The following is a 12,723-nucleotide window of genomic DNA, read 5'->3' as shown; positions in this document are numbered from 1 at the left end:
TCGACTGTTATTATCTCCATTTCACATAGGTGAAAACTGAGGCTTGGAGAGGTTGAGAGACAGCGAGGGGAGCTGGGAAATGTAGTTTTCCTGTATGCCAAGGAAAGGGAAAGGGGATTGGTAAGCCCCTAGCTGGTTTCAGCCACCCTGCCTTCGAAGACGTCACCTACAGAGCACTGAGGTTGAGGTTGTGTTGTTCACTGCTGTATTCCCAGTAGCTATCACATTGCCTGGCACACAGTAGGTGCTCAGTAAATTGTGTTAAATGAATCAATGAACAAGGAGACGGCTTCCATTTTGGCCCTGGCTTCTGAGCTTCAGCGTCAGGTGCATGAAGCCCAATAAATCTTACTATTGATAAGGTTTGGGGAGTGGTAGTTCTTATGGTTTGCTCTAGAGCTCAAGTTTAACCCCACCTTCATTGACTCACCAAACACCCCAGGGTGCAGCTGGAGTGGCTGCCATGTCAGAGGACACCTGTGCTTCCAGGGACTTGAGGAATGAGCTGCAGGTGTTTGTGGTAAGTGGCTTCTGTGTGCGGAGGGGCGTGCCAAGGGGCATGGATGGGTGCCACAGCATCCATCATGGGGGAGCAGCCACAAAGAGTAGGGGGAGAATCAAGAGGGTTTCTGGGGTGCAAAAGCTTCAGAAAGGTCAGAGTCATCCTCCAAATGGGAAGGATCACAGTTGAAACTGAGTATGAATACCCATCAGTCCCTGTCCCCAACTCCTACAGCACAGAGAGACCAAGGTTTAGCACATCCGTCTGGCTGCCACTTCGGGCAAAATGGGAAGTGAGGCTTTCCTTGGTTTCCGAGCGAGAGATTGGTTTCCTGGGTCAGGAAGCTGATCCTATGGTCTGGGAGATGTGGGTGCTGCCAGCGACCCTGCCGGGCTGTAGATCTGTGTCTCCCAGTCCGAGGGTTGAAGCCTACTCTCCCCACTCTCCCAGAGCTCTGCCCACCCTGCCCCTTCTGCCAGCTGTTAGTGTCCCCAGGCCATGGATGCTGGGCTCACTGAAAGAGCAAGGTAGCCAGGTCGAACAGTGTTGGGGGGAAACCTGAGAGAAGGAAGATCTGGGGACATGGGGTTTGGATCTGAGGCTTGGAAAGTGTCCAGTTGTAGACAGGTTACAAGGTAGACATTGAGAAGATGCTCAATAGATTCTCCATTAATTTGGGGAAAAAGATGGAAGAACTTTGTAAAGCATCTCCACTTTTCTTAGTGATAGTGGTAATAATGAAAAACGGGGCACCTGGGTGGCTTGGGCGGTTAAGGTAGCTGACTCTTGATTTGGGCTCAGGTCCTGATCTCAGGGTCGTGAGATGCCACTCCTTCTTCCTGTCATAGCACTTGTCTCTGTAACTCAACCCTCAGGGTTACTCGGTCGGTGTCTGTTTTTCCTGATGAGCTGTGAGCCCTGGACAAAACCTGCTTTACTCCCAGTCATGTCTTTACTGCTCACATGGTAGAACTTTATTCATATTTGCTGAATAAATGAGTAAAGAAATCAAAGGGTCAGTTTCTCTAGGACCTCTGACAGGCTCCTTCCAGGCCAGGGAGTGGTGGTTCTCATGGGACATCTAAGTTCATGTTTGACCCACGTTAGACACAGAGGGAGGGGCCCGAGGACCCTGGTCTACTACTGCTACAACTGTCTGAAAACGTCTTCTTCTTCTTCTTTTGAAAGTCAGTTATATGCGGATTATAAACTGCTGTGTAACAAACTGCCCCCAAACTTAGTAGCTGTTTTAGTCTGTGTTCTCCAGGAAAATAGAACCAATAGGATATATATATATATATATATATATATATATATATATATATATATATATATATATATATCACACACACACACACATATATATATATGATTTTTTTGTAGGACTTGGCTCATGTGATTATGGAGACTGAGAAGTCCCACCATCTGGTGTCTGCAAGCTGGAGAAACAGGAAAGCTGGTGGTGGTGTTCCGTCAAGTCCAAAGGCCTGAGAACCAGGAGAGCCGATGGTATAAGTCTGAGTCCAAAGGCCAAAGAATTGGGGGGCTGATGGTGTAAGTCCCAGTCTGAGCCTGAAAGCCCAAGAACCAGGAGCACCAATGTCTGAGGCAGGAGACAATGGATGTCCTAGGTCAAGCAAAGAGAGGAGATTGGCCCTCCCTCTGCTTTTCTGTTCTATTCCTGCCCTAGATAGATTGGATGGTGCCCACTCATGTCTGCGAGGCGATCTTTTTACTCAGTCTATCAATTCAAATGCTAATCTCTTCTGGAAACACCCCTCAGGATTAACGTTTCACTGACTATCCAGTCATTCCTTAGCCCAGTCAAGTTGCCACACAAGATTGACCATCACAAGTGCACTCCTTGTCAACTTGACACCCACACCAATCTCCATAAGCCATACTTAATCTCCAAATAAAGCCTTTCACAAGGTCATAATTCCACCGAATGTGATACAGCTATGCTTCATATGAGCAAAAACACACTAACTCCTTCCCCAGAAGAGAAGGCAAAGTCCTTGAGTGCTGTTTACTCTTCTCCTCAATGTCCCATAACTTAAACACTGGGATGTAAAATCAACAATTCGTGAATACTGACATTAAGTCAGAACATCTTAGGTTACTTGATAAGGGAATAAGAGAGGAAAGAAAACAAAGATATTTGCTTAATATATGTACACAGACACACAAATATTCACAACAAATAAAGAAGAAATGCTGACGATAATTGCAGTCCTCATTTCTGTCACTGGTCTCATGATCATAGCTGGTATTTATAACTACCTTCTTCTGCACATTCTGTATTCCCTCTGCCTTTAGCAAGCATCTCAGCTAGTCACGGTCTTTTACTTGGTGGGATGACCCAAACCTTCATTCCTGAAGGGTCTGGGCCATTCATAGTCCTGCCTGAATTAGGTTGTTAGAGTTTTCCATTGACTTTAATCACAGGGCAACACTAAAAGATTCTCTAAGGGATCTCCTGGATTCCAGGCATATTCTTCCACACTCCATTGTGGACTAATAGTTCAGTTTCCCCTTGGAAGTTAGGATCAATCACCCCAGCCAGCGCTGTGATTCCCTTTTTTGCCCATTGACTCAGAGGCTTGAAGATCCCAAAGTCCCTGAGGGGCAATCTTAGCTTCTAGTTCAACGGGATCATTGTTGTGTCTCCTACCTTTGTCCCTCTGGAACTAAGACCTCTAGGCTAATTGAGCATAAAGTCTCTGGAACAGAAAGCAAAAAGTTTGCTAGTGAGTCACTGGAGTTAATAGTGAGTGGTGCCACTCCCATTTCCATCCCTCCATTTTTGCACCGTGAATCCTGCCTACTGGAGAAAGAGCACCATATATTGGACGCCGATTCAGAGCATACACAACCTTCTGGAAAACCTTGCCCCAGCCCTACAAAGTATTGCCACCTAGCTGACACTGTAGTGAGTCTTCAAAGGGTCATTCCACTGTTCTATCAAACCAGCCTCTTTAGGATGGTGGGGAACATGATAAGACCAGTGAATCCCATGATCGTGGGTTCATCGCCATACTTCTTTTGCTGTAAGTTAGTTCCTTGGTCAGAAGCAATGTTGCATGTAATACCATGACAGTGAGTGAGGCATTCTCTAAATCCATGGATGATGGTTTTAGTAGAAGTATTACATGCAGGGGAGATAAGTCTGTATCCAGAATAAGTGTCTATTCCAGTAAAGATAAAAATCTGCCCTTTCCATGATGGAAGTGATCCAGTGTAATCAACCTGCTACCAGTGGCTGGCTGATCCCCTGGGGGAATGGTGCCATACTGACGGCTCTGTGTTGGTCTCTGCTGCTGGTAAATTGGGCACACAGCAGTGGCCATAGCCAAGTTGGCCTTGATAAGTGGAAGTCAAGTTGCTGAGCCCATAACAGCTTCCATTCCTGCCACCATGACCATTTTGTTCATGAGCCCATTGGGCAACGACAGGGGTGGCTGAGAGAGGCTGACTGGTATTATGGAAGGGGCCATCCTACCCACTAGGTTAGGTTATCTAGTGGGTTATCTCTGCTGAGATTGCCTTTTGGTGAGAATGCATGTGGAACACAAATATCTTCACATTTTTTTGCCCATTCAGAGAGGACTATCTGCATACCTCTTCCTCAAATTTTGTTGTCACCAATTTTTAAGTCACGTTCCTTCCAACCATCCAGCTAAACTATCGGCCACAGCTCATGAATCAGTATATAGCTACTCATCTGGACATTTTTCCTTCCAAGAAAAGTGGACAACGAGGTGTACAGCCCAAAGTTTTGCCCACGTCGTCTGCCTCCTTTGGGAGCTTTTGCTTCACCGTGTCTTTAGCGATGTCCCAGGGAAGGGCTGCGTGCTGCGGCTGTCCACTCTGGGTGGTAACCTGTACACTGTGCAGAGCCATTTGCAAACCAGGTCTGAGTTCTTCTCTTCCTCTGTCAGCTGATCATAGGGAATTCCCCATGAGGCCATAGGTACAGGCTGGGAGAGAAAGCAGTGTAGCAAGAATGGGGACCATGGGCATTTGGGCCATTTCTTCATGTAACTTACTTGTGCCTTCAGGGCCTGCTTGGCTCTGATCTCATATATACCACTTCCATTTGATGAGGGAGTATTGTGTGCACACCCAGTGGTGGGTCACATGACACCCAGAAATAATGTTTTACCAGCTATCTGGGCATCCCTTAGCCCAGTCAAGTTGACACATAAAACTAATCATCACACTAACTGAAAACAACAATTTATTATTAACTCTCATATTTCTGTGGATTGACTAGACTCAGCTCACTTGGGATCTCTCATGTGATTACAGCCAGAGGGTGGCTGGTGTTGGAGTTGTCCAAATGCTTGGCAGGGCTGGATTCCAAGATGGCTTCTTCATGCACATGTCTGGTGCCTCATTTGAGGTGCCCCAGAATACCCAGAGGCTGTTCAGCAATCTCTCCTTTTTTTTTTTTCTTTCTTTCTTTTTTTTTAAGATTTATTTATTTGAGAGAGAGCAGCTAGCAAATGGGGGAAGTGGCAGAGAGAAAGAATCTTCAAGCAGACTCCCCACTGAGTGCAGAGGCTGACAGGGGCTTGATCTCATGACCCGTGAGATCCTGACCCGAACCGAAACCAGGAGTTGGATGCTTAACCAACTGAGCCACCCAGGAGCCCCAATCTCTCCCCCTTTATGCGGCCTCTCCATGTGGCTAGCTTGGGCTTCCTTACAGCATTGAGGATAGTTGGAGTTCTAACATGGTAGCTGGCTTTCCCTGGAGTATTCCAAGAGTCTTAGGTAGAAGTTACAAGGTTTCTTGTGACCCAGCCTGGAAAGTCACACAGCATTACTTCCATCACATTCTTGTAGTTAATAGCAAATCACAAACCAGTTCAGATTTAAGGGGAGGTACCACATAAGGATGTGAATGTCAAGAGGTGTGGTTACTGGGGGGTCATCTCTGGGGACCAACTACTACAGGGGGAAGAGGAGATGTGGTGAAGTAAGCAGGTCAGAAGACCTTGATCTTGGCTCTACTGGTCACCCTTGGACAAGTCTCTTGATTTTTCTGGGTCTCAGCTTTCAAGGTATATATCATGACAGAAATGGACTAGATGATTTGGAAGGTTCTCCTAGTACTGACAGACCTGGGCTTGGGTGTCTGGGAGCTCAAGGCCAGCTCTGCCCTCCAGGCTGGGTCTCCGGTGGGGTAGGTGGGCCAGTTGTCCCCCTTCTGACTCCCAGAGCCGGTGACCCCCAGCTCCCAGCCATGAGAGCTGAGAACAGCTGGAGCTTTAAGTCCTGGAGCTTCAGAAAAAAAAATCGCCCTCCCCAGCCATCTCTAGGCACATCATTCACAAGTTCATTACTGTTTAATTTAATCACCAAATGTCATCCGAATGCCATTTATCCTGCCTTCTCACCAGAGGTTTACCTATTTATTTTACATTTCAAATGAATTGCTCATTATTCTGTCATTTGGGGCTTTATTTTGTAATTCATTTGGCAGGTTCTGACAAGTTGAAAATGATGCTGTATTGAACACAGTACCTTCAGGACCCCCTCCCAGCGGTCCCTTCCCTGAAAGCCACCCCCGCCCTGCATCTTCTCTCCTAGGTTGGCCAGCCTGGATACTCTCCACCTTTCTGATGGGTAATGGAGAGAGATACAGCATTCTGATCTTCCCTCAGGTCCAAACCCGGCATCCATGAAGCTCAGATATGCACGCCAAGGGCTAAGGAAGGTAAGAAAGCTCAGGATGGAGAGCTCACCTGTCCACACTGCAGGTGGGTGGCCCGTCTGCACCACTGCCCATGCTGTGGTCCCCAGCCATGGCCCTCACCCCAAATCGTTTATTGTGGTGCTTGAGGCTACAAGTCCAAGCATCTTCAGCTCAAGAGGAAGTTAGAAGATGAGTTCCTCAGATGCCTGGACATCTATGGTGAGAGGACTCCGTAGGCCATTGGCTTCTTTGAAGTGATGGTAGCAGGGAAGTTGGTTCACTCCAAGAAGAGAGGTGATGGCTACATGGACACAGAGAGCAAGTTTCTGAAGCTGTTGGCCACCATCAAAGCCGCCTTGGCTCAGGGCTAATGTGCCCTGAGAGTCCAGGGACCTTGGCCCAGCCCCTCATGGCAGACTCTTCAAGACAGGAAGGATTGAAATGTCTTGTGCATGCCTGGTCTTTCTTCGATGTCCCTGTGGCCACCTGGTGGGGGCAGAGACTGACACCCCTGGTCCTTGTGTGTGTGTGTGTGTGTCTGTGTGTGTCTGTGTGTGTCTGTGTGTGTGTCTGTGTGTGTGTGTGTACGTCCCTGTGAGTGTAGCTCCACACCCTGTCTTGCTCCTTCCTCTCCCTGCTTTTTCCTCATCTCCCCGTACTCCCTATTGGCTACTCTCTGGTAATTGGGGGTGGTCCTGCTCCTGGCTTCCTTTTCAGGGGGTAGCCAAGAGAAGGATCTGAGTGAGTGAGTTGCAGATTTCCTCAGTATTGGCAATGGCTCACTGTTTTGAATAAACATTGGATGTGTTAAAAAAAAAAAAAAAGCAAACCAGCTCTGGGTGGGCTGTGCAGTGAACAGACCTGGGTTATAGTCCGCCTTTGAGGCTTGGTTATCATCCTCGGGCCTTCATTCCCTTGGGCAGATGGCTTAACCTCTCTGAGCCAGTTTCCTCGTCTGTAAAATTGGATGGAAGCAGGGTTGTTGTGAAGGCTCAGTGGGATGAGGCTTATCCAGGCTCTCCCACTGCTGGGCACATAGTTGGCACTCCCTGAGGTGGGCATGGGCTCATGTTATCTTTTTTTTTTATGATTTTTTATTATATTATGTTAGTCACCATACAGTACATCCCCGGTTTCCGATGTAAAGCTAGATGATTCATTAGTTGCGTATAACACCCAGTGCACCATGCAATAGGTGCCCTCCTTACTACCCATCACCGGTCTATCCCATTCCCCCACCCCCCCTCCCCTCTGAGGACCTCAGTTTGTTTCTCATAGTCCATAGTCTCTCATGTTTCATTCCCCCTTCTGATTACCCCCCCTTTCTTTATCCCTTTCTTCCCCTACCGATCATCCTAGTTCTTATGTTCCATAGATGAGAGAAATCATATGATAGTTGTCTTTCTCTGCTTGACTTATTTCACTTAGCATTATCTCCTCCAGTGCTGTCCATGTTGCAGCAAATGTTGAGAATTCATTCTTTCTGATAGCTGAGTAATATTCCATTGTATATATGGACCACAACTTCTTAATCCAGTCATCTGTTGAAGGGCATCTCGGCTCCTTCCACGATTTAGCTATTGTGGACATTGCTGCTATGAACATTGGGGTGCATATGGCCCTTCTCTTCACTACGTCTGTATCTTTGGGGTAAACACCCAGTAGTGCAATGGCTGGGTCATAGGGTAGCTCAATTTTTAACTTTTTAAGGGACCTCCACACTGTTTTCCAGAGTGGCTGTACCAACTTGCATTCCCACCAACAATGTAGGAGGGATCCCCTTTCTCCACATCCTCTCCAACAACTGCTGTTTCTTGCCTTGTCTATTTTTGCCATTCTAACTGGCGTAAGGTGGTATCTCAGTGTGGTTTTGATTTGAATTTCCCTGATGGCTAATGATTTTGAACATTTTTTCATATGTCTGTTAGCCATTTGTATGTCTTCATTGGAAAAGTGTCTGTTCATATCTTCTGCCCATTTTTTGATTTATTTGTTTCTCGTGTATTGAGTTTGAGAAGTTCTTTGCAGATCTTGGATACCAGTCCTTTATCTGTAGTGTCATTTGCAAATATATTCTCCCATTCCGTGGGCTGCCTCTTAGTTTTTTTGACTGTTTCCTTGGCTGTGCAGAAGCTTTTTATCTTGATCAAGTCCCATAAGTTCATTTTATCTTTTGTTTCTCTTGCCTTTGGGGATGTGTCATGAAAAAGGTTGCTTTGGCCGATGTCGTAGAGGTTGCTGCCTATGTTCTTCTCTAGAATTTTGATGGATTCCTGTCTCACATTGAGGTCTTTCATCCATTTGGAGTTTATTTTTGTGTATGGTGTGAGAGAGCAGTCAAGTTTCATTCTTTTGCATGTAGCTGTCCAATTTTCCCAGCACCATTTATTGAAGAGACTGTTTTTTTTCCACTGGATGTTTTTTCCTGCTTTATCAAATATTAGTTGCCCAAAGAGCCGAGGGTCCATTTCTGGGTTCTCTATTCTGTTCCATTGGTCTATGTGTCTGTTTTTGTGCCAGTACCATGCTGGGCTCATGTTATCTTAATCTCAAAGTAGACTGAGATGACCCAAATCAGCCCTTGCCAAGATGCAGGGGATTAAAGGTCCGAGGGCTTGAGAAATTTAATCCAACAGGCAGTTCCAGGACCCTGCCAGGGTGGTGCTGACCCCGTCCCTCAGCCTCAAGTCTGGCTGGGAGGCTCCCAGATGCAGATCTGTCCCTGGCAGCCCTCCCAGGCTTCTTTGGCCTGCCTGAGAGTGGGTGCTGAGCCAGCCTCCCTGGAAGACCCTCCGTCTAAGTCACTGATAGCCTCGCAGCCTGGACCCAGGGCCCACATCTGTATTGCAAAGCCTCCCGTGCCTCCAGGCAACTTTGTGGGTTGTGCAGCAAAGCCAGAAAGGTTCTCACCTGGGCTCCCTTCAAAATCGCTGGAGAACCCCCCCCACCTCCTCAAGATTCCAATTCTTAAGCCTGGGGTGGGGCCTGGGCTGACTCGCAGGAGACTCAGAACAGCTAACTGCCTTGTGTGTGTCCTTCTCCAACCCAGCAGCTCCCCAGGCCTCTTGGAGTCTTGAAAAAACATATTTTATTTGCTTTTCTAATTGCAAGATCAATACCTGTATGTTGAAGGAGATTGGGAGCGCACAGAAAAACCCACAGGGGGGACAATGGCAATGCTGCTCCAGAGAGTGCTAACGTTCCCAGCGATTACTTCCAGTCTTTTGTCTTTGTGCATATTACACGCAACACGTTGTCTCAGATGCGTACTGTACTGTTTTAGCCTGTCTTTTCAGTTAAGGGAACAATGCCCATAAATGTTCCTCCTCAGTGTCTCTCCTGTCTTCCATCCCCACTCTGGGCCTGGCTCAGTCTAGTCTTCCTCTCTCTTGCAGTTTTGTCTTCTCCCTTCTGTATCCTAATCTTCAGCCAGCCGTGCCTCAGTTTCTCCATCCTCAAATACAACTCCTCTTCTCCCTTCCTCTCCCCAAGCCATTTTCCTCGTTCTCTCTTTACTGCCAGTTTTCTGAAACAGCTACCCACCCCCCCGACCCAGGTCTCCCCTTAGCAAACTACTTTCCTGGCGTCAAAGCTGAAGTTCTCTCCCCATCCCTGAGAGGTTCTAGGGCCGCGTCGTCCCTGGGACAGAACTAGAATGCCAGCTACACATGGACTTGAACATTTACTAGCAGCCACCTTCAAAAAGTGAAAAGAGACAAGTATAATTAATTTCAATAATGTATTTCACTTAACTCGGTATATCCAAACTAGTATCATTTCAACCTGTAACATGTAATCAATAAAAAAATTATTAGTGGGATATTTCTCATTCTTTTTTTTTCTTTGTACCAGCTCTTTGAGATCCCATGTGTATTTTACACTTCTAGCCCATCTCCATAACCATATTTCAAGTGTGCCGTAGCCACATGTAGTCAGTGACTATGGTATCGGATGACACGTGCCCTGGGGACTGCCCGAGGACCCGATGGTAAAATCTCGTCGTCTTTTTTCAGGGAACCAATTCCTACACTGGGTTCTTGGGTCCAGCATAGCTTCCTATGCTGCCCCTGTTTCACCTTCCCATATGATATCTTTATTTCTGAAACTTCTTTTATGATATCAGTAACACGTGGTAGTAAATATCAGAAACATCCAGACATGGTGAACTAGATTTTTTTTTTAAGATTTTATTTATTTATTTGACACACCAAGAGAGATAGTGAGAGAGAGAGAGCACAATTAGGGGGAGAAGGAGAAGCAGGCTCCCTGGTGAACAAGGAGCCCGACGCGGCGCTTGATCCCAGGATCAAGGTCAGGTCCCAGGTCCCAGGTCAGATCATGACCTGAGCCGAAGGTAGACACTTAACCGACTCAGCCACTCGGGCACCCCTAGAGTTTTGAAATCAAATTTTTGTAGACAAGCTATCCTGGTCAGGCAGACAGACCACCTTGTCTTAGGGTTAATTATGGCCAGAGCGCAAGGAGAATGGTCACTGTTGAGACGTTTTGAGAATCAAAGGGAAGTTCGCAAGGGAAGCTGGGTTTGGAGTTGGTGCTGTAAAAATAGGCAGGATGAAGTAGAAGGGACGTACCCATCTCCTCCTCCGGGCTTAACCAGGCGAGGACACTCAGTCTAGTTTCAGAGCAAAGATGGGACATTTCTCAGGGTCTTCAATGGTCTGTCAAATCATCAGGGGCTGAAGACCCAGACTCCAGTTTGTGGTTTCAGCATTGATTTCTACAATCACATAGCAGAGCTGGGCTACCAACGGGGAGGCTGTCACTTGCATGGTCAGGAAGCTTCTTGTAAAGTTGGTTGGGGCGCAGGTGCTGCTCTTCCAGTGGCCGGTTCCAGATCGGCACCACCACCATCCTGACCCAGCTACTGAATCAGGACGCAGCTGCACCGTCCACACCAGCAGCACTGGGGTCCTGAGCCCTCCTGGGTCACTGGATTCCAGGGTACTGGAACTCCCCAGAAATGGAGTTTAGCCATCAGACAGAAATAGCCAAGGCAGCAAGCCCCGTGGAGCTCAGAGTGTTTAGAAAAGAAGAGAGGTTTACCTTTAAGATGTGGAAGGAAGGGTGCCTGGGTGGCTCAGTCAGTTAAGCATCTGCCTTCAGCTCAGGTCATGATCCCAGGGTCCTGGGATCGAGCCCCGCATTGGGCTCCCTGCTCAGCTGAGAGCCTGCTTCTCCCTCTGCCCCTCCCCCTGCTCATGCTCTCTCTCTCACATAAAAATAGTTAAATAAAATCTTAAAAAAAAAAAGCGGAAGGGAATCAGACTTCAGAGGTCTGGCTTGCCACATAAAAGATGGAAATGGTATTTGTACTAGTCCTGGCTACTGTCACTAAATACCTCAGACGGGGGTCTTAAACGACAGACACATACTTCTCATAGTTCTAGAGGCTGAGAAGTCTGAGAGCCAGGTGCTGACTGATCCAGTTTCTGGTGAGGACTGTCTTTCTGCTTGCGGACGGCTGCCTTCCCACAGTGTCCTCACATGGCAGGGAGAGGGAGAGGGTGGGGAAGCAAGCTGTCTGGTGTCTCCTCTTCTAAGGGCACTAATCCCTTCCTGGGGGCCCCACCCTCATGACCTCATCTAATCACCTCCCAAAGGTCCCACCTTCAAATTCCACCACACTGGGGGTGAAGTCTTCCACATATGAATTTTGGAAGGACACAATTCAGTCCGTAGGAGTATTTAGAAGCTCTAAGATCACTGAGGGGCCTGAGATGCAAGGGAGCTTGTGGAATATAGTGGGTTTTTGAGGAGGGGGTAATTCCAACATCGGGAGAAGGGGAGGCACCTTAGGAGGGAGTTGAGTGGTGCTGGCATCATCGAGAAGGACATCACTGAAGGTCATAATGGACCATGTGGAGCTGATATCCCACCACCCATCGCCAAGAGGATCCCCTATTGATACTGTGTTGTAATTCTTGCATGTTTTATTTATTTATTTAGGGCACACGCAGGAGGAGGGCGCAGAGGGAAGGGGGACAGAGAATCCCAGGCAGGCTCCACACCCTGCATGAGCCCAATGCAAGGCTCAATATCACTCCCTGAGATCATGACCCAAACTGAAGTCAAGAGCTGGATGCTTAACCAACTGAGCCACCCTATTTATTTATTTATTTTAAAGATTTTTATTTTTAAGTAATCTCTACACCCAATTCGAACTCACAACCCCGAGATCAAGAATTGCATGCTGTACCAATGGAGCCAGTCAGGTCCCCTAATTCTTGTATATTCTAATCAATAGCTATTAACAACCAGGAAAAAATATCGAGATCATTCTTAGCATATAGCTCCATGACTTGTTTTCCCATTTGCCATATTGTTGAAATTTCTCTCATGTCAGTAAACATTCATACCATCGATTTAAAGAACTCCTGATTATTTCAGTCTGGGTAAAACCACAATTTATTGAACCAATGCCTATTGTTGGGACTTTTTAGAGTAAATGTAGAGGAATCCCAATTTTCCCCTATTAGAAACAAAATTAAGAAGAACA

General features: G+C 47.0%; 1 pseudogene; it reads left to right on the top strand.

Moving 5' to 3' along the window:
* Positions 1-463: 463 nt before the first annotated feature.
* LOC123002167 (selenoprotein W-like) lies at positions 464-6,577 on the top strand (annotated as a pseudogene).
* Positions 6,578-12,723: the final 6,146 nt, after the last annotated feature.

This window comes from Ursus arctos, unplaced genomic scaffold (assembly GCF_023065955.2).
Source record: "Ursus arctos isolate Adak ecotype North America unplaced genomic scaffold, UrsArc2.0 scaffold_32, whole genome shotgun sequence".
NCBI lineage: Eukaryota > Metazoa > Chordata > Mammalia > Carnivora > Ursidae > Ursus > Ursus arctos.
The sequence above is the reverse complement of the archived record's forward strand: the minus strand, read 5'-3'. Positions and strand labels throughout refer to the sequence as shown.